Source organism: Ambystoma mexicanum, chromosome 5q (assembly GCF_040938575.1).
Source record: "Ambystoma mexicanum isolate Mex_15411 chromosome 5q, UKY_AmexF1_1, whole genome shotgun sequence".
Taxonomy (NCBI): domain Eukaryota; kingdom Metazoa; phylum Chordata; class Amphibia; order Caudata; family Ambystomatidae; genus Ambystoma; species Ambystoma mexicanum.
This window is the reverse complement of record NC_090933.1, coordinates 878482724-878504484: the sequence shown is the minus strand read 5'-3', so window position 1 is coordinate 878504484 and position 21761 is coordinate 878482724. Positions and strand designations below refer to the sequence as shown.

Here is a 21761-nt window from a genome sequence, read left to right as displayed (position 1 = left end):
GGTGAGTAATGTATCCCATATATGTCTCTATGGAGTTTAAAAAAAAAAGTTTCGGAATAACTTTCTAACCCTTGCATGAACAAATCAGAAAATATTAGTCAAATATATTTCGAGGCCACCGCCTGTGCCTGCAAAATTTCATAATTGTACATTAATGGCTTCATAGTTTAAAATATGTTTACTTTGACCGCTGCAAAAAGGAAAGGAACAAAAAGCAAGCCCCCTCTGCTTACGCCCTAAGACTATGGAACCTCTTCCCTGTCGGCATCAGACACGCCCCGTGCCTCCTACAATTCAGAATAAAACTCAAGACCCACCTCTTCAAGGAGTCTCTCCTCCTCCTCCCCTAGGCCATCACATCGCCCCATGCGCCACTTGGCTCACTAGACGCCGTCTGCACCTCTCCTCCCCGCCACTCTGTACGGCTATGAAAAGCGCTCCCTTATGATGCATCTGTCATGTTATAGCTCTGTAAAGTGCTCTGTTGCTTCTTTTAACATGGGGTTTTTCCATAGGGGGAAATAAATTGCGATCCAAATATCTCAATGTGCTGCTTAGATTTTCACAATTTTTGCCTTGTTCCTAGATTTCATAAGGAATTGATTCACTGAAATAAATTTGGAAAATCGACAATTATAAGTTCCTAACCTATGTATCGATATATCGCGGATTCCTAGAATGAAATGTGCCAAGAGCGTATGACTTTCACAGTTCATATATTATGTCATTGCCTCTTCTGAAAACACACGAGTCGGGGATGACTATGATGTCAGTTTTCAGATGTAATTAATGTGCACAAACTGTACAAACAGGTGCTTTGTAGTTCTAACATTAAACAGTTGTAATCTCCTGAAAACTTGAAGTATTCAGGAGTTTTGAATTCCATAATGTACAAACTGTAAAACTCTTACACCTCTATGTACAGTTGGTGCACATTAATTCAAGTACGAACTGTGGAAGTCCGCACATCAAAGTTATGTTTTAGTTTAATACGAGCTTTCATACGTATGGACGACATACAATTCATGAGCAGCATGAAGTTGCATTTTATATTAAAAGCCTATGTAGGTGTGTGAAATGAACATTTTATGTCTACACAAACACACACTTAATACGGATTCTCCTACAGCACGCTCCTACTTATCATGCACTGCCCAAAACGCCACTTAACAGCATGCAGTCTGCATCTCTGCTGGTGGTTGGCAGGGTGGACGCAAACGACTGGGTCGGTGGATCCTGGTGTCCATCTGCTTCCTGTTTGCCTGCCTCTTCTGAACCGGATTCATAAGTACCTACTTGTGTTCATGAATACCAGCATTATTATCTCTGATCTTCCTGAGTACTCCAGGCTTCCCTGTCTGTGCTCACACTGTCTCTACGCACCGTAAATCAGGGAGTGTTATAAAACAATTACTCCCCTTTAATTTTTGCCATTTACTGTGAGGATGCGTTGGTGTTGTCTCCTTGTATTCACCTCTTTCTACAGGGATCTTCCAGCTCGAAGTAGCTTTGTGTGACATCAACCTGCAGTAGACTCATCCGTTATTGGTTAAGAAACAACTGTGGAACGCTGGATTCGACACTACTCCACAAGCTCCTATAAAATGTTACTATGGCACGCACTCCTACGACAGGCTCCAGTCACACAGCTCTTACCACATACTCCTATATCAAGCACTCTTGCCACACACGCTCCTATGCGACATGCTCCTATGACAAGTGCACCTATGAGAAACACTCATATGACAAGTGCTGCTGTGACATGTGCTCCTACGAAACACCCTCGTACTACACACCCCTTCATGTGCTCCTATAACTTACTCTTATGACAAGCTTTTAGTATACAAGGTCCTACGACCCATACTTCTACAACATATGCTATGACATCTGCTCCTACGACATGCACACCTATGGCACCCTCTTATCACACACTCCTGCAACTTGAGCTACTACGGCACATTATCTTACAACACACACTTACTACGCACGCTCCTACAACACGCGCTCCTACACAGGATATCAGCGTTGTTGATGTGCTCAAGCCAGTCTGCATCATTAAGATACTTAAGAAGACCAGCAACCTTCCGAAATATTACGCCAATAGCATTGGGCTGTGCCCAGAGTGTGGCACCATATGGTGTTGCATGGGATTTCTCTACACCTACATGCACACTTATTTGTTAGTCAATATCATCTAGGCCTAAGGTGCGCTTGTCTACTGCTCACACAGTTGTGGGCATTAGACATATTGACACCTTCCACTAAGGATAGTGCACCAGCAATCTCAGATTTGTGGTTCACTATTCTAGGTTTAAAAATGCATACATGATCAGTTAATCCACAAATATTCTAGTTGACCTAAAGACCCAGGAAAAACATCCAGAGGCAGGTATGTACATCCAAAGTGATTTTAGGAGTGTTCCAGGTAAGTTCTGACGTTCCCTGTAGGAATGAACGAGACAGTAGACACAGCCACGGTTATCAGGAAAAGGGAGAGAAATTCCAGTTCTAACCCACAGGTGTATAGAGGACAACCACCCAACCTCAGGGGACACCAGAGAAGACACTTTTGAAGAACTTCAATGCTAGGATCGACAGACAGCGATCCCAGGAAGAGGTGCAGCCAAGCACGATTCGGACCAGTACAAAGAATGGCACAACACAGTTGTAGGGAGCCTTCATAGGCCTTCGTCCATGGGGACACCTGAGGGTAAGTATTATAAATAATCCACCAACCCCAGGGTTCAGAGGTCGGTACTCAGTCGTAGTTCCTGAAAAGTCAGTTTAGGAAAGGTGAATAATCCATTGAATACAGATCTTCTTTTACAGGTGCAGTGTACAGGATACATTCGCCCAGGGTCTTCAACCTTGTACCATTGAGGACCCAAAGGCCCACAAAATTATGATATTCTGTATTCCCGGGAGTGAGTGGGACCCCTGAGCAAGCAGTGAGTGTTAAGATGGATTTTCAGAATCAACCCAGTGGGGTAATTCTGAGAGGCCACCCTATTCTGGAAAAAGGTAAAAGACACTAATGGCTAGCCAAATGCTATCACTCGAATGGGAATGAGCAGTAAAACGTAGTTGGGTGTGCATAATGAAGGGTTCAGTTAGAGACACACATAGCACTCTTAATGATTCAAGTTAGAATTCATACAAATGCAGTAATATTTATTAGGCTTTGAAACAAACTCTTTGCAATGAATATCACAGGTAAGTAAAACAACTAAACACACATTATAAACCTATATACGTCCACCATGGAGTGCTCTTGACCACTAGAAAACTGTAATGCAGTAAAGAAAGTGAAGGAGCAAAGGTAAGCAGTGGGAAAACAGTTATCACTAGGTATGTAGCAAGAAAGCATTAAAAAAATACACTACCTTATAAATAAATAAGGCCCTATCACTTTAAAAGTTCTTCCCTGCTAAAGGAGATGAGGCCCAGTGCCCAAAGTTAGCAATTTTTGGGAATTAGGAGTCTTTTTAAGAAGGCATAGCCAAGTTTCAGCAAAGCCAACTTGTAGGTGTAAGTGTTCCAAGAATTGTAAAATAAAGCGAGAAGAGTTCTTTAAGGGTCCTCCCTCAATCTCGCCACCTTAGGAAGCCTGGTGCTTGGGGAGGCAATGACACTTGGTCATAACTTCACTGATTACGTCCAGGCAAGGGCCAGTGCATCATTGTAACCCTTTGGATGGAGGGGGTAGGAAAAAATGTCAACTCACCCCTTTTACTCCCATTTCATCAGAAACTACCTCGGCGGCCACTTTATTCATGCATTGGTTCTGTTGATGCAGAGATCACTTTTGGCGTCTAGATTTGGGTTCTGCACTTTGTTGAGACTGTTCCTGTGACCGGACTTCTGGTTGTCCCTGTCACGACAAGACCACCACACCCAAGACATGATGCTATTGGCAGACAGCCATGAGCACTGCGATCAAACGGGAGAAGGCTACCCTCGTATTGGAGACAGTCTGGTCCTACAAGGTCCCTCTTCATGCTGGAGAGCTGCATTTGTAGGGGAAAGCCTATTGTCTCACAAGTTGAGTCTGCAAAATCCCAAATCAGAACTTGGGATGGCCACTGATGCAATGACGTTGTCCAGGACAATTCTGATGGCTTTCACAGGCAGGATCCTCGAGCAGGGGTTGAGACTGGTTCTTCCCTGGGTTGAAGCACAGATCAAGACCTTCAGGAGATCTGACAAAGTAGAAGGGCTACTCCAGGACTTTGCTAGTTGACTGCAACGACAAGCTACAGGTTTTCAGCAGGATGCTCCTCTTCTTTGCTCCATCAGTGCTCTGAAGATGGGCTGCAGGAATCCTCCTCCTATCCTGAATTCAAGCTGGAGTCGCCCCAAGCACACCAATAGCAAGGATCTGCACCATTCAAACTGGTAGGGGCTGTCCAATTATGAACAGTCTCCGTTCACCACATCTGCCAGCCACAGATGCACTTTGGCCAGGATGTGGACTGGGACCAGACAGTCCCAGCCCCCACATCCGGCCACAAACATACCACTGCTTTGCATGGGAAAGGGCTTGCCTTGTATGGAATATCCGACCCTGAGAGGGGAGGGAGGGAAGAAGGCCAAAGGTCAAGGCAAAATCATGTGGCACTGCCATTTTAGAGTATATAGTACTCTAAATGGCATTATGCAGCAGAATGCAAAAGTGCATGCAAGAAATGTGAAACCCACAATAGCAACATATCCGCTGCCACCAGCCCGTCATCAACACATCATGTAAGTAACAGAAGTGGTACTTAAAGGAAAAAGGGATGCTAAGTACCCCTGCTGCCCTTCCCGGTAAGGAGAGCTGCTTAAAACAAACAGGGAATTTATTAACGGGAGACGGAGGTCCCCTGCACTGATAGCTATACGAACTGATCAGTGTTAGGAATGTCTTTTTTCTGCTTTCCTCCAATAGCCTTCTATGGGGCACCCTTTCTTTTTGCTTGTTTTGAACCCTGTCTTAACTTTTTGGAGGTAAGTAGAGCTGCCTGATTTACTTCCCTTACCTGTTTTGCTCAATCTTGTGGGGAAACTGACTAGTCCCTAAGACTATCAGTACTAAGAGACTCTCTATGAATTTGTGTATTGTTACAGTTGTACACATCATCTTGCAGTGAAGCGCTGTTAGGATACTTTGTATCCTTCTCTTTATATGGTTGTTTTTTGATTACTTTAAAATGTGCCTAAGAAAAGCTGGTGGCAGCTGCGATCTTTTTTTCAGTTTTTTTGTTATTTTACTCGTACACTTTTTTGCATTTACCACAAATGGGTTCTGCTTCAGAGGTTTTTCACTTGTTCTTTGGCCTTCTTAGGTCAGGAAATGCCTTATGTGGAAATACCTTTCCCGCGGAAAACTACAGCTTTCATGGGCTTAGGGGTGATATGTGTGTGTGCGCCCCAGAGAAAGGAGGCTGCGACTTTTCTAGTCCCAATCCCCTTCTCTGGTGCCAGAATGTCTGTTGCTGGGCAGGTGTGGTGACCAGTGGCCCATCCATGATGGGATAGCCACGGGCTGTTTGGTGCAAATCCTTACCATGTGTGGCCTTAGGCTGTCTTCCAGCCTGAATCTTGGATAAAAGAATGACTTCTGCAACTGTTCAGCAGATCATGTACTGCGACCGGCCAAAACTAAAACCTGTACCTTTTCTGTCTAGATAACCTTTTTGGTAGGAACAAAGACAGAAGAACAAGCCTGGAATGTAATCTGTAACTTCCAACTGTGTTATCCAGAGAATTCTAAACAAAGGGGGGGAAAGTCTACACGCCTTTTGCTTTCTCCCGCTCCCTCTCATAGGGTAACTAGGGCAAAACATCCTTAACCAAACTCACTATGACGTGACCTTTGGTGGTAGAATCTGGGTGAAGGATCCTTCCCTAGGCCTTCCTAGAGTGTTGGATTGAGTCAGTTGCTCACCTGGACTGTACTCGTTTATCTAACTTTTGATAACTTTTTAAGTAGTCATAAACACTGGCACTACACATCTCTAAATAAACTTACCTGAAGAAGTATATGCTTTGGGACTGGTGATGTTTGGGCACAAAGCCCCAAACCATCTTAGGGTTAGATTTTTTTTAAAATTTAGGGAAGCTGTTTTGTGCTGATTCTAAAGAGTTCTGCCTATTTCTATGCATCTGACTACTCACTGATGTTGCACTGGTAATTGGTTGATATGCAATTGTATTTCTCCGATCAGTGGATACATATGTTTTGTAAGGTTTTGTGTAACACTACTTACCTGTGATTTGTATCTACTTAGTGTGAAACCTAGAGGCCTAAAAAATAATTGTATACTTACTGTCTAACTTTAAATACTGGTGTTGCACTTTGTGATCTCATATTAGGCTTAGACCACCCTCACAATCTTCCTGTGGCCAAGCCTTGACCACTCTGCTACCTCACCTTGATTGGGTTTTGCAAACCTTTTGGTATTTTCCCTGTTTACCATAATAGTGTGTGCTCCCAAAATTCCCCGACCAGGGCTGATTTTGGAAATCCATCTAGAACAATCAAATGTATTTCTGATGTTTGTTAATCTGCTTAGATTCACATGCTGTGCATAGGCCCGACATCCAGTGGTCACTGCGGAGTATTGCATTTTGTTTTTCGTAGTCGAAAAGGGGACGTCGACAAGGCGTGTCTGTAACACTATCCCTATAGTGACGTGCGTTGTACCCATAATCCCTCACGCGTCGAGGTCCCTCAGATTGTTTTTTTCCGCCCAGCTTCTGGTCGCCTTACGCGGAGCTCCTAGAGAGACATTGCAAATACTTACTATCGGACCTCGGTCCTTAATTATACTTATTATATTGTTAAAGATCCCTCCCCTCGACGTTAGCTGTGAAGCTGTTTCTCCGCCGAGCAAGTTTTCGACGGAGGGGAAGAGACGGAGGAGATCCTTCGGCGCTGCCGAACACGTGGCCTGGCTTCGCCGGCCAACATGCAGTAGGGAGAGTGGGGGTTCGAACTTTTATCTTCTCTTTGAGAATGTCTTTCTTTCTCCCCTATCTTTCCCTTGGGGTTGTTATCACCAGTTATTATTGCCTCAGCTATGGAGAGGTCACCTTTTAAGTTTTGCCCACGCTGTAGGGGCAAATACACTTGGAAGGACAAACACAAGCTCTGTAATCGTTGCTTGCCCCTCGATCATAAGGAGGACAGCCAAGAACTCTTAAAGAACACAAAGTTAAGAGGTGGGCGGACTACGCCATGTCGAAGTCAGTTTCCTCACCCGCCACCACTGTTACAGAAAGTGACGAGGAGGGTGATAACTCGACGTCCGTTACGGAAGTCATTCACCCCCAGAAGGAGCGCTCGCGCTCCTCGACGTCCGTCCCTGTCCCCGACGGGCTCGGCTCACGCCCTGCTCATGGGGATGAACACCCCGGCGACCGGGACACACACAGACCCCATAGGCCTAAGCACACAACCCACAGCTCTTCTTCGTCGAAGACGAAGGATCCATCAGCGCCGAAGGGGACGCAGGGCACTCTGGCGTCTACCTCAGACCGTAAGGGTCTCAAGCCCCACCCGCAAACGCAGTCGCGACCAGCGATTGGGCTTTCATCAAACACGGGCGCTACCCCAAAATCATCTGACGTAACGCTCCATAGAGCGGCCGTCGAGGAACAACGCGTAACGCAGGCAACGTCGACACCAGAGTCCTCTACTGACAAACTCGTTGTCGAGAGCCTGGCGAGAATTGTTTCCGAAGACACACGTAAGCGGACGACGAAACAAACGTCGAATACCGCACGAAAAGCTATAGAAACGCCGAAAAAGCATAAGAGTAGCCAGGAACTGCCCCTTTCATCTAAGGGCACTTCGGAACTACCGTAGGGCTTTTCAGATGGCGACGGAAACCTTTCTTCGACGTTGTGGGAGCGTTCTAAGCGTTTTGAAGGTGAAAACACTGATTTCCCCCCTCTAGACTATTTAGGGGTCCCCCATGAGACCCTTGAAAGACTCCATTCTTGTATGGAGAAAATTGAATGGTTTTTGGGAAACCAAAACCCACCCACACCCGAAAGACGAAGAGAATGGCCCCAGGATGACCCTAGGGTCAAAATTCCTAGGCTGTTTCCCCCTTCTACAGACGTATATGACCTAACTGAAGAGGAGCAATACCTCCAGGAAGATGAGTGTTTGGGTGGAGAGGAAGAACATGAGGAAGAGGGGTTTGAAGAAGATCCTTACACTAGTGCAGGAGCTTTCGAAGAAGATACAGCTACCTCGCAGCCTTGGCAATCCCCATCAGTGCACTCAGACCCTGATGTCTTTCACCCTTCTCCTCCCAAGGATTCACCTATTGGAAACACCTCTCCCATAGATGACCAACCTTCACTTAATGCACTATTGCGCAAGGCAGCAGCGCATTTTGAAATAGACACAGGGGAGACTCTTCCTGACATAGACTTTGTAGAGAAAGTTATTAAAGAAAAAGCCCCTGTTAGTCAGTCTATTCCGCTCCTGGCTTCTATAAAGAGAAGAATAACTCCTTCCCTTTCCAATCCTGCCTTAGTCAGAGGGGTCAACCCTCAGATAGAAAAGCTCTTCAGCCCTTCCCCCTCTGGCCCGTTGTACATCAGAGGCCATTCTATTCCGGACTCCCTCGTAGTTACTAATACAAGGAAAAGAGCAGGGGTACCACTATCCACTAGTGAGGCACCACCTGAGGGCAAAACGCTCTACGCACTTGGGAAGAAAATCACGACGTCTGCCGCCTTTTCAACCAGGATTGCAAATAACAATTCCCTACTAGCTAGCTACGCAGATGCACAGTGGAGCAAGCTGCGCAGCGAAGCAGAGGACGCACCAGAACCCCTGCGTTCACGCCTGTTAGCTACAATCTCAGAGGGAACTCTTGTAAACCAGGGCACCGTAAAGAACTCCTTAGATGCCGCAGAGACGGCTGGCCGTTCCCTGGTTCAGGGAACACTTCTCAAACGCCATGTCTGGCTGCGCAATTCGGGATTTAAGCCGGAAACCCAGGCTTCCCTGATAAATAAGCCCATAGAAGAAACACATCTGTTTGGGAAAGCAGTTGATGAGGCCCTAGAACATGCGAAGAAAGAGTTTGATACCATCAAAACTCTTGACCAAATTTCTAGGCCCCCTAACAGACGCAGCTATGGCAATAGACGCTCCTTTCGTGGCCAACGCCAGCAGCAAAACCAACAGCAATTTTACTCTGCTACCAACTGGCCCTCTAACCAGGGTAACAACACCCAGTTCAGTCAAAGAGGCCAACGCCGTGGCAGGGGAAGAGGTCGCGGCTCCAGCCCCAAAGGTTCCACGCCCAATACCAACAAATGACCCGAAGATTCGGGTCCCCTCCCATGCATCACCGGTCGGGGGCCGGCTAACATCGTTCCTTTCAGCATGGGAGGGAATATCGTCAGACCGCTGGGTATTATCCACCATGGCCCACGGATACTGCATCGAATTCAACGGTTCCCCGAAGTACAGACCCCCACGGAACCGACGCATGACACCAGAACACCTCACCATTCTTCTACAAGAAGTAGAAGAGCTACTGAAAAAAGAAGCTATAGAGGCTGTCCCCCCTATCTCAGGTAACAGAAGGTATTTATTCAGTGTACTTCCTTGTACCCAAAAAGGACTTAACCATGCGCCCTGTATTAGATCTGCGCCCAGCGAACAAGTTTGTCAAACCCCAAAAGTTTCGTATGGTGACCTTGCAGGAAGTAATCCCACTGTTATCACGGGGATTACATGACAACACTGGACATGAAAGATGCATACTTTCATATTTTAATGTTGCCAGCACACAGAAAATACCTCAGGTTCAAGATAGAGAACAAACACTACCAGTTCAGAGTACTACCCTTCGGGATAGCATCTGCACCAAGGGTATTCACGAAAGTACTGGCAGTGGCAGCGGCCCACCTGCGCAGGTTATCCATCCCGGTATACCCTTACCTCGACGACTGGCTCATAACAGGGGATTCTTACGAAACATGCTTCTCCAATGCCCAAAAGACTGTAGACCTTTTGTTCCAACTGGGCTTCTCCATCAACGAAAAGAAGTCCAGCTTAGACCCCAGCCAAATCAAACAATTCCTAGGGGCTCTAATTCGAGCAAAGGACGGCCTCGTCTTCCCCTCCAACGAGAGGGTCCAAAACATGCTGTTTCAGATCCCCCATTATGTGGCAGGTCGAGAGGTGACGGTACGTAAAGCAATGCGCTTGCTAGGAATGATGGCGTCATGTATTTATTTGGTACCTCACGCGCGCCTGCGCATGCGCCCAATGCAAGAGTGGCTCAACAGCCAGTGGTGTCAGGCCAGCGGACAATGGGACGATCTAGTGGTGGTCTCGCAGGCCTTGGTTCTCTCGCTACGGTGGTGGACAAAAGAAAACCTGTTATTAGGGAAAACTTTTGCCACACCCGCAGTGGAAGCCACTCTAACCACAGACGCATCCCTTACAGGATGGGGGGCTCACCTATGCCATCACACTGCTCACGGAGCGTGGACTCCGAGCTTAGCATCCAAGCATATAAACCTGCTGGAACTACTAGCGGTGTTCAAAGCACTGAAAGCCTTTCAGGAACACCTACAAGGAAAGACAGTGATGGTCCTCACAGACAGCACCACAGCCATCTACTACCTCAACAAGCAAGGGGGCACTCACTCTCCAGGACTGTCCAAGCTGTCCCAGAACATCTGGAAGTGGGCTCTCAAACACAACATGTTCCTACTATCACAACATGTACCAGGGGAACTCATTCTGCTAGCAGACGAACTCAGCAGAGACTTCCTCCTGCCCGTAGAGTACGAATGGCGGTTACAAGAAGACATCGTCTTCGACGTCTTCACACAGTGGGGTTTCCCAGAAATAGACCTGTTCGCAACTCTGGAAAACTCTCAATGCCAAGATTACGCCTCCAGGTACCCCCAGAACCAGTCCAAGGGGAACGGTCTATCGATTCCATGGTCAGGGAAATTTGTTTACGCTTTTCCCCCCCGACTCCCCTTCTCAACAAGATAGTGCACAAGATGCACCAGGAACAAGTTACCATGATACTGGTGGCCCCTATGTGGGCCCGACAGCCATGGTTCGCTCACTTGGTGAAGATGTCTCTATCCCCTCCAGTGAAACTGCCCTGCCCGTACAACATGCTGTCACTAGACAGGGGCAGGACACTGCACCCATGCCCACAGACCATGAACTTAGCAGCCTGGCTCCTGAGGTCATAGAATTTGGACATTTACAACTGCCACAGAGGTGCATGGACATCCTCAGAGAGGCCAGAAAGCCTAACACTCGTCACTGCTATTCTAGCAAATGGAAAAGATTTGTCATCTGGTGTAGAGGGAAGAGTATCAACCCCGTTGACTGCTCTCCCACACAAATTATTCTGTACCTGACCCATTTACTGGACTCGGGTCTAGTATTCAATTCTATTAAAGTACACCTGGCAGCGCTTTCTGCTTACACCACTTCACAGCTCAAAGCATCGTGGTGGAAGATCCCAGTAATCAAAGCCTTCATGGAAGGGGTAAAGAGAATGCACCCTCCAATAGCAAACCCAGCTCCCGGCTGGGATCTAAATGTGGTACTCACCAGGCTCATGGGGTCACCCTTTGAACCCATGCACAAGGCAACTCTTAAAGATCTCACTCTTAAGACTGCTTTCCTAATAGCTATTACCTCCATTAGGAGAGTAAGTGAACTACAGGCCCTTTCGATTTTAGACCCCTTTGTAACAGTTCACAAGGATAAAGTGGTTCTACGCACACACCCAAGGTTCGCACCGAAATTCATCTCCAAATTCCATGTCAACCAGTCTATAGAACTACCAACGTTCTTTCAAAATCCTTCAAATCTAGGAGAAAAAAAGCCTGCATACACTTGATGTGCGCAGAGCTGTCATGTTTTAAATGGAAAGAACTAGTCCACTGTGAAAGACTATATCAGTTCTTTGTCTCGGTGGCAGCAGGAAGAGAAGGAGATGCAGTTTCAAAATCCACTATATCTAGATGGATTGTACAATGCATCACTCTCTGTTACACTCTTGCTAAGAGAGAACTACCCTTCAAGCCAAGAGCACACTCTACTCGAGGCACTGGGGCATCCATAGCATTCATTGCAAATGTTCCCCTTGAGTCCATCTGCAAAGCGGCAACCTGGAGTTCTGTACACACCTTTACAAAACACTACTGTCTAGATGCCCACTCTAGATCTGATTCCCAGGTGGGACAAGCAGTATTAAGACATCTTTTCTCTACTGTTCCTTCTCACAACCCACCTCCAACTCCGGGTACTGCTCGCTAGTCTATGCACAGCATGTGATTCTAAGCAGATTAACAAACATCAGAAGATAATGCATTACTTACCGTAAAAGCATTTCTGATGGTTGTATCTGCTTAGATTCACATGCGCCCACCCTTCCTCCCCGCTCGGATGGAAGGAACATAGACATCCTTTTCTATATCTCTCTTTTCTGTACTCACTCATGTCTAGAAGGCTCCCTCAGGGCAGAAAAATACAAACAGAGAGACCTCGACGCGTGAGGGATTATGGGTACAACGCACGTCACTATAGGGATAGTGTTACAGACATGCTTTGTCGACGTCCCCTTTTCGACTACGAAAAACAAAATGCAATACTCCGCAGTGACCATTGGATGTCGGACCTATGCACAGCATGTGAATCTAAGCAGATACAACCATCAGAATTGCTTTTACGGTAAGTAATGCATTATTGTCTTCTTTTTTGTGATTTTTCTCGAAGTGAAGAGCAACTCTTGGTACTTGCTCAGTCATGGATATAAATTTGGAACAATGTCCAGTTATTCTTGAATTAACTGCTCTTGTTTTCATCCCATATGTCAGTCTATGTGGGATTGTAATCATACACCAATGTCTCTCGCTCGCATATCAGAAACTGAATCTTAGTTGAATCTATACTGGTGTTAAGATACTCTCTCAGTACTCACTATCCAACATGGTACCCCAGGTCTGAATTCACCTTTTTTCGCATTGTCATAACAAATTGGGTCACAGGGACTACTATCAACTTTCCAAACCCAAATTGCTTGCTTGCTACATGCATTAGCTGCATACTTAGCTTTTATGGGGTACAATATATATTATCTTTGTATGGATATTCTTCAATATGAAGTACTTCTCTAGCCTGTTTTCTTGTCTAACCCACTCCCAATAATTGTTCTAGATTCATCAACTAAAGCTATCACTAGGTGTGCGCTGGAATGCTTAAAGACTGCCTTTTGCCTAGGTTTGGGAAGGTACCGCCACTCCCCAAACATAGGGATATTTCACCTGATATGTGGAGTTACTGCACAATGGAGGCGTCCAGGACTTGCCACATTCTTGTTTAGCCCCCATTTCGGATCGAGATAAGCTGATGGCAGTTGCTTTTCCACTCCTGCTATCACCATTGGAGCGTGTCATGGGTTTCCCAATTGAAGCTCACACATCCCGGTCTCAATGTGCGACAAACCTTTGAGCATCTCCTCAACATCACACCATGATTTACCAATTTCTCATCAGCATAATGGCAAAATAACAGCTTTTTAATCTAACTGGGAAAATCTATTTACAATCAGAGTAGCCGGCACAGTCATGTTTGGGTGCAAGAGATATGTATTCCAGCATTGCTGCCCCGATCCACACAGATGACTCGAGTATGCTGAACACTCCTCCAGGTTTTTCACAGGTGGCCCTGCTTGTCTGACTCTTCATTTTCATCATTCAATTCTACTCCAGCATACGTACCTCCACAGAGACCCTCGGCACCCCTTAAACATCTTAATGGGGCTGCAGATCCTCCGTTATGCGATGCCTTGTCTGAAATCAATCAAGTGTTGTGTGCTGGTGTCTTGTTAAAAACTGAAACTAAGTCTCATTTAGTTTTATTGGAATCTCTTCTTTTTAAATTTGAGAATGTTAACTTGGAATAAGGATTTTCTTTCAAATTATTACCATGAGCCTGGAATGGCAGGTCAGGCCGCTATGGTTACTACTCCTCAACAAAGTGCTTTTGACATTGTCATTCCGCCTGAGTCCTGTGGGGATGGGGCAGGTTTACTTTCTGCATATGCATGTCCTTACGTTCCGATGTTGCCCTCTGGTATTAAGAGTTCTAATATGGTGGATAGTTCCACTACTTACCCCACAGCATAGGGCACTCTGGGAGCATTCCCTCCTCACATTTTTTTTCTTTACTGGTTGTTGACTTAACCACTGAGTTGGTTTCTATTTCTCCTGGCGGAGAAGACTGTAGTGTTACTAAAGCAGACTCCTCATTAAATTGAAATACCTTGATTAATCGCCTTGAACGGACCTGGCTCAAATCCTGCTCTCTGGCTAACCAAACCTCCTACTTCTCATACCACTCTCTATATGACTCTTGCCTCAACTTAGGCAAACGTTTCTACTATTCTAACCTCCTTCACTCGCAAGCCTCTCACCCTCACCGTATTTTCCAAACCTTCTCTCGTCGTCTCTCCCCACCCACTCCTGACCCATCTGCTATCTCTCTTCTCTCTCCGTCTGACTTTGCTGACGACTTCTCATCCAAAATCCTCTCCCTTCGTCAAAACATCCTCCTTTCCCCTTCCTATTCCCCTCTTCCCTCTTCTCTTCGCCCCCTTCTGCTTGCATGTCTAACTTTTCTCCTATCACTTCCTCCAGTGTTTCCCTTCTCCTGTCCAAAATTCATCCTACTGCTGCCCCCTCCGACCCTCTTCCCACCCCCTCATTCCTAAGATCTACCCTCTCCTCATCCACTACTTAACCCCCTTCTTCAACATTTGTCTTTCCTCAGCGACCTTTCCCTCTGCCTTCAAACACACTACTATCATCCCCATCCTGAAGAAACCCTCCGCTAACCCTCTCCTTGCTACCAACTTTTGTCCAATCTCGCTCCTTCCCTTCCTCTCAAAACACTCTACTGAGACTGCTCTCACTTATGTCCTCAACTCCCTCCTTACCGCTCACTACACTAAGCAATCCTCTGTCCTAATACTCCTCGATCTGTCTGCTGCCTTTGATGCCATTGATCACACCTTACTCCTCACCACTATTTCTTCCTTTGGCTTCAAAGACTCTGTCCTCAATTGGCTCTCCTCCTACCTCTCCAATCGTTCCTTTGGTGTCTCCTGGGACGGCAGAACCTCCTCCAGCTTTCCCTTGGTCTACGGGGTCCCCTAAGGCTCTGTACTCGGCCCTTTTCTTTTCTCACTCTACACTTCTCTTCTTGCTCCCGTTATCGCCTTTATTGGCATCTCATCATTTCTATGCTGACACCCAGCTTTTCCTCTCCTTCTCTTCTTTCACTCCTGATCTCCATCTCAATTTATCCTCCTGTCTTTCTGCTATCAAAACCTAGATGTCTTCCCATTTTCTCCCCCTTAACACTGACAAAACAGAAGTCCTTTTATTTCCTTCCAACACACTTCCCCCTCCTCCCCCACCCCCTCATCCACTTCCCCCCTTCCAATCTCCCCATCTCTGCTCACGCTCGCAATCTTGGTCTCCACTTCGACTCTTCCCTCGCCTTTTCCCACCATATTTCTCTCACCTCTTGTTCCTCTCGCTACCATCTTTTCAACATTCGCAAGATCCGCTCCTCTCTCACCTTCCACGCCTCAACTCTTAATCTCCTCCCTCATTTTCTCTCATCTGTTCTACTACTCTTACCTTCTTTTTGGTCTCCCTACCTCTCGTCTTGCCCCCCTCAAATCCATCAACCATTCCTCCATCCGTACATTTTGTCTTCTTGCCCCCCGTGACTCCATCTCCTCTTCGCTCTCTTTCCTTGGATGGCTTCCCTTTCACTCCCAACTCAAATTCCAATTCCTCTGTCTTGTATTCAAATCTCTCCACGACCTCGCCCCCATCTCACTTCCCTTCTCTCATTCTATACTCTCTCCTGTCCTCTCTTCTCTGCTGATCTCTACTTACTCACTGTTCCCCCATCTCCTTGTGCCTCCTCACGATTCTGTTCCTTTCAACTCTTGGCCTCCCTACACGAACTATTTACCTCTCTCTATCCGTTCCATTCCCACATACTCCTCCTTCCGCACCTCGCTGAAATCTCTTCTTCTCCACTCCCCCCTGATCTCCCTCCTACCTACCCTCTCCTACTTCCCTATTCTCCCTCCCACCCATCTCCCTTCCCTCCCTTCCCGTTCCCTTCTCCTCCTCCTTCCCTTTACCTTTCCCTCAACTTCCCTGCCTAGGTAAATTGTTCTATATATTGTCTCGTTGGTTTGTCTCATGATTGTTATTATGCTTCATTCATTATTCCCGTATCCAGTTGTTATATTGTAAAGCGTTTTGGATTAAAGCGCTATATAAACCTAATAAAAATATAAAAATACAAATTCATGTTAACCATTCTAGGTCCCAGGTTCTGCAGCAAACTGCTTGTAAACACAAGTCCCGTCCTTCCCCGTAAACAGCTTAGAAAATCTGGGCTCTAAAAATGTTTTGCATGAATTGCTTAAGCATGCAAGGGCACCCTGTAAACGCAAAACTTAAATCAACAGTGGTTAATTCCGACATAAGTGACGTGTTGGAGGTGGTGGATTCTCGCGTTTCTAATGTTCAGCCAGTGGCTTGCTCAACCCTCAACTACGGTGCCCAGTTGTTCAAATCTGCCATGGGCTGTCTCCATTGTTGCCCCCATGCATGGATAAATCAATGTTCAATCCTTTGGTGGGTCTCAGTGATGGCTCGAGCATTATGCCCATGGGTGGGAGCGACCTTGGCTGTTTCTAGTCTTGCACCTAATAATACCCATATAGGACTTTATAGTTCCGTATTTCAGCAATATTGGAAATCCTATTGGCGTCTTCTCACTCGTGTGGCCCAGAACATTCAGGGTTCGAATCAAACAAAGGGCTTGTTGAGTTTAAAACCCACCCCAAAATGTGCTTATTGCTCTATCATTAGACTCAGGGAATTCAAGTCCCCATCATGGCTGCTTAAAGACGGATTCTGGCTTGAATGTTAAACCTGACAATGTGGTGCATAGTGTTCTTGGGAGCGGTAAAGGAATTGAGCATTCGGGGGGAATCTGTTTTGTAACATCAAATCCATCAGTAACCCTACAGACAAAGGTGGGTGAAATTCAAATTCCTTTTCCAGCTACACAAGATGGTAGTTTTGACAGCATAAAATTGCTTTTGGAAAGTGTTTTGCCTGAAAACAAAAATATCAACCTGAATAGAACAAACATATTAAGATTGTTACGTTTAATTCCTTTTTCAGGCAGTGGTGACTGGTGACATTGAACGGGTTGATTTCATTGATCACTATAGAACAATCGAGCCATTATCTATATGAAATCCAAGATTCTAATTGATCTATTGATGAAGGAATTACACATGATTAGATGGTTGTTTTGACCTTTCCTCATATTATGACCCAAAGCACACTAGCAGAGTCTTGTCTGATGGGGACAAGTCTTGCCTATCACCTAGGGAAATTATAGTTTCTCTTTGCAGAGAAAATTATTATCTGCGTCAAATGCAGCTATTTAGGAACACACTGTTTGTCCTTGACCAGCATAAGTACCAGCCCTGGTTATCGGGACCATCGATGGCTGAAAGATCTTTGCAGTTCGCATATTTTCCCTGATACGCAGCTTTTGAGTTTTCCATTGACCCGCTTATCATGGAACTCTAAGGGTCATTCTATGCTATTGTCTAACCCTTTAATTGGTCAGTTGTTGAAAAATCACAATCTCATTTGTCTTCAAGAGACATGGTTTTTGCATTGTCCAGCATTGGATCGTTACATGATCAGCTCTCAATTGGCCAGAAAGGGGATTTGGGCACCCATATAGAGGCTTTTCACTTTGCTTTGTGTATGTTGGCAATTATGTACCATCGGCACAATGGAATTAATGTTTGGTATCTTAGCTACGCATGTCATGTTGTCACTTTACTCACCTATTGACATATTGGTGTTTAATATTTACTGGCATGTGTCTCCTTGAGATGTTCATTGATTCTATCATGGCCTGTGTCGTCGATTGGTTGACGGTTAATTCAAGTGGCCAGGTGATTGTCCTAGGGCATCTAAACACATGCTGTATGTCCACTCAATCAGTGATAGATCTTCCTTCTCTGGTTCAAGGCAAAAACGATTTGGTTATACCTGGTCCAAAGATTTTGAAGGACTAGGCCTAACAACATTTAATGGTTATAGCAGGCAATGTTCCAAGGCACTATACGTGGATGAATGGGTTGTTTCAATCAGCACTGGATTATATCTTCTCAAGTAATGGGTTGTTTATCAGATGTCTCCATCTACTCATTGTACCGAATGATTACAGTGACCACTGCTATCTGTCTACTGTTTTTTCAATTAATTGTGCTGAACAAGATCTGTTGTCTTCGATCTCCCTTCCTGTTAGGGTTAATCCAGCTGGAAACCGAGTGTACTGGCATAGGGTCGCTGTTCAAAGGGTAAATATGCCAGCTTCAGCTTGCCTTATAGCCTTGACACTGGCTTGGCAATATTCTAGGACCTTTTAATTTTTAGCTTACCATCGCACCATCATAAAGGGAAACCACCTAGGAAACACTTGCATTTGTTTGATTCTAATATGGCAAGTAGGAAAAAGGCCACACGTGCTGAAATTAGACTCTCGAAACTCAATGGAATACTCAGTCTTCACAATATGTTTGCGCAAATTAAAAAAGTAAAACAAACATTTAAAAACTGGGTGAGCAGAACACGTGCATTATGATACCAACATGATGCTGAGTGCATGTTATCTGTTATGAGAAATAAGGATACGCTCATTTTGGTAACTAATGAATGGCATGGATCGCTCCCAGTCCGAACTTAGAATCTCGTCAGTCTCTGAGATCCAGTGGGTTTCCCATTTGAGAATGTGTTTTCCTATCAGAAAGGAGTAGATGACAATATTCCTCTACCACCAATATCTGAAAATTGGGATTGGAGTTTGGACGTGGAGAAAGATCTAATTTTGCTAGTTATCTTAAAAAACAGTTCTTCGCAGGTGCTGGGCCCCAATAATTTATCAAACATATTACAAAGGAGGTCCAGCTATCTGGGCAACAATTCTGACAGCAATATTTAAGAACTTTGGAGCTTCCTGCACATTTCCCAAAACTTGGTCTACCGCCTACATTCTCACTATATTCTAAAGAGGCTCACTTGCTGATCCATTGACTTATCGCACCATAGCGAACCTGGACGTGGATAACAAAATTTTCTCGTCCTTGCTCCTACAGCTCTTAGAGGTTTGGCAGAAGACAACCAGCAGAAATCCCCAATGAGAGACAGGTTTTCACAGGCACAATGTAGCTCATTGAACAGGTTTATATTGAAGGTCACACTTAGTCAGGCTTGGCTGAAAAAATATGAAACAGTCTACCTGGCCACGATCGACCTTTCATCTGCCTTCGATGCTGTTGATTGTGGCCTTTTGGGGGCAAAATTGCAAAAATGGGGAATCCCTGAGGGCCTACTTCGGCTAATCATTGGTCTTCATACGGACTCTAATGTACATAAACCATTGGATCATGTAGGAACATTATTTCGCTCAATTCCAAGATCTAAAGGAGTCGGGCAAAGTTGCGTTCTTGTGGCTTGGCTGTTCAATCTCTATTTGAACGATATTGGGATCATCTAACCCCGTTGGCATTGGCTACCCCGAGAATCCATAATATGAAACCAATTTGGCTTGCCTATGCCGACGACTTTTTAATTTTCAATATTATCCTGATTGGTCTTCGTCTACTGACCGTCTTCTCCAATTTTGCAGAGGCTCATAAACTGAAGATCAATTACACGAAAACTAAAATTCTACATTGTGCCAACAAGAAAAAAGTCAAATCCTTTTTCTGGCATATTAACCAGGATCCTTTAGAAAAAGTTGGTAGTTTCTTATATCTGGGATTCTAAGCAAATCAAGCATTTTGAGAATACTTCCAAACTATCAACAAAATAAATCTCTACAATTCAACTGGACAACTGGGAAACAAAACGTAGATGTAATCAACGAGTACAAATATCTGGGCATGAATGTCAATAATAACAAAGAAGAGCTCCCATACATATTAACCGTGAAACGCAAGATCCAACATTTATGTTCGCAAGTAAAACAGATCCATAAAAAATATGGGACCTACTAATATCTTCCATTGATCAAATACTACAAAGAAAAAGTCATACCAACAGTAACCTATGGAGCACATACCAATACTACATATAACCACCCAGTTTGGAACTACATAGAAGGACTTTTCTGGAAACCTTTATTATCCATTCCAACAAGTTTTCCAATTCAGTGCGCTACGAACTAGGCCTTCTTTCAATGAAAGGAATTGTAACATGGAACGTGATAATGCTTTTCAGTAAATGTACTAATAAAGCTACATTCCTGAATACAATGATAACACCCATAGCCAACCTACTGGGTTTAAAACGATCATCCCCCTTAACAGCATGGGAACAATTTTGCCTAACAAATGAGATTAAAGCTGACATTGAACAATCTTGACCAACACAAATCCCAGACGAGCAAAACAAAAATGCTGGTTGGCAGACTGGAATGCAAATCACAATAAATGTACTAAATAGAAGAATTTCTCAAATGGGCATTTTTTTTTAATTCGGTCAAATACCCCCATATTTGAGGAAATTCCCAGACCAAGAATATCGCACACAAATTATGCAATTACGCTTTAAATTGTGGCCCTTCAAATGCAGTGACAGCATCAAGATTCAGAGACAAATCAAGAAGCATGTGCCTATTTTGTAAATTGAATTCAATTGCATTGCAATTTTTACAAAAAAGACAAACATTTAAATAAATAAGTTCCAAGTTTTCACTTTTCACCTTCTCTGTCAAGATTCCGTTCTGAATCTCACGTGACTGCCCATAAGGTAAGCTTCAGGGCTACAGTTTTTTTTACTATCGCTCAAAAAAAACATATAATTAAACTTAACAACTATCAGATTCTTGACTAGATTTAAGATCGTATAAAAAGATACAACCTGATCAAAAGCCGCGATGAATTGATGGAAATTAAGCATCAAGATCTATAAGGAGATCAAAGTCTCCACAAATCTAAATATGGCTTCTCCTGCTCGATACAAACTCTTCTAATGCCTTGTATCAAACTAATACCTAATGATGAGTACCTTCTTCAGAAAGACAGACCATAGCTTGTATTGAACCAACACCCAATGATGAGCACCCTCTTCAGAAAGATAGTTCAATTGTAGTACTATGTATGATCATCAAACATAACTGCTCTTTACGTATTTTATATTTTTATTCTTTTATTTAAAAAAATGTAAGTTAAGAAAAATCAGTTTTAACTTGTATATGAATTTGTAAAGTTTGATGTCAACTAAACAGAATACATTTATTTTATTTTTTTTAAATAAAAAAAAAATATCTGGGATTCCCCATTTTTGTTAACATAAACTGCCAATCAGGGAATGGGTATTATCTCGCAGAGTGGCCCTTTGTAACCAATTACTACGTGTTGATCTAAGGTTTGGCACATTTTCTATTTTACCATGCGTAAAATTTTATGAAGGGAAAATCATCCCAAAATTATTGTATGGTATAGAACTTGTTCCATTGTGGGCTCTGGACACGCTGCCCATTATTGAGGGTGGGGGATGTGGAGGAAGGTCCTTCGGGTCCCGACTGGCACTCTTGACGGCAGTCTGTCATGAGCTTGTTATATATTCACTTAAAAGTCGAG

The 21761-nt window shown here is 44.5% G+C and overlaps 1 protein-coding gene across 1 annotated transcript in view; it reads left to right on the top strand.

Annotated features, from left to right (window-relative positions):
* The window catches only part of VIRMA (vir like m6A methyltransferase associated), a 1848046-nt gene that overhangs the window by 1366478 nt on the left and 459807 nt on the right, over nucleotides 1-21761 (top strand). The window lies entirely within an intron of this gene.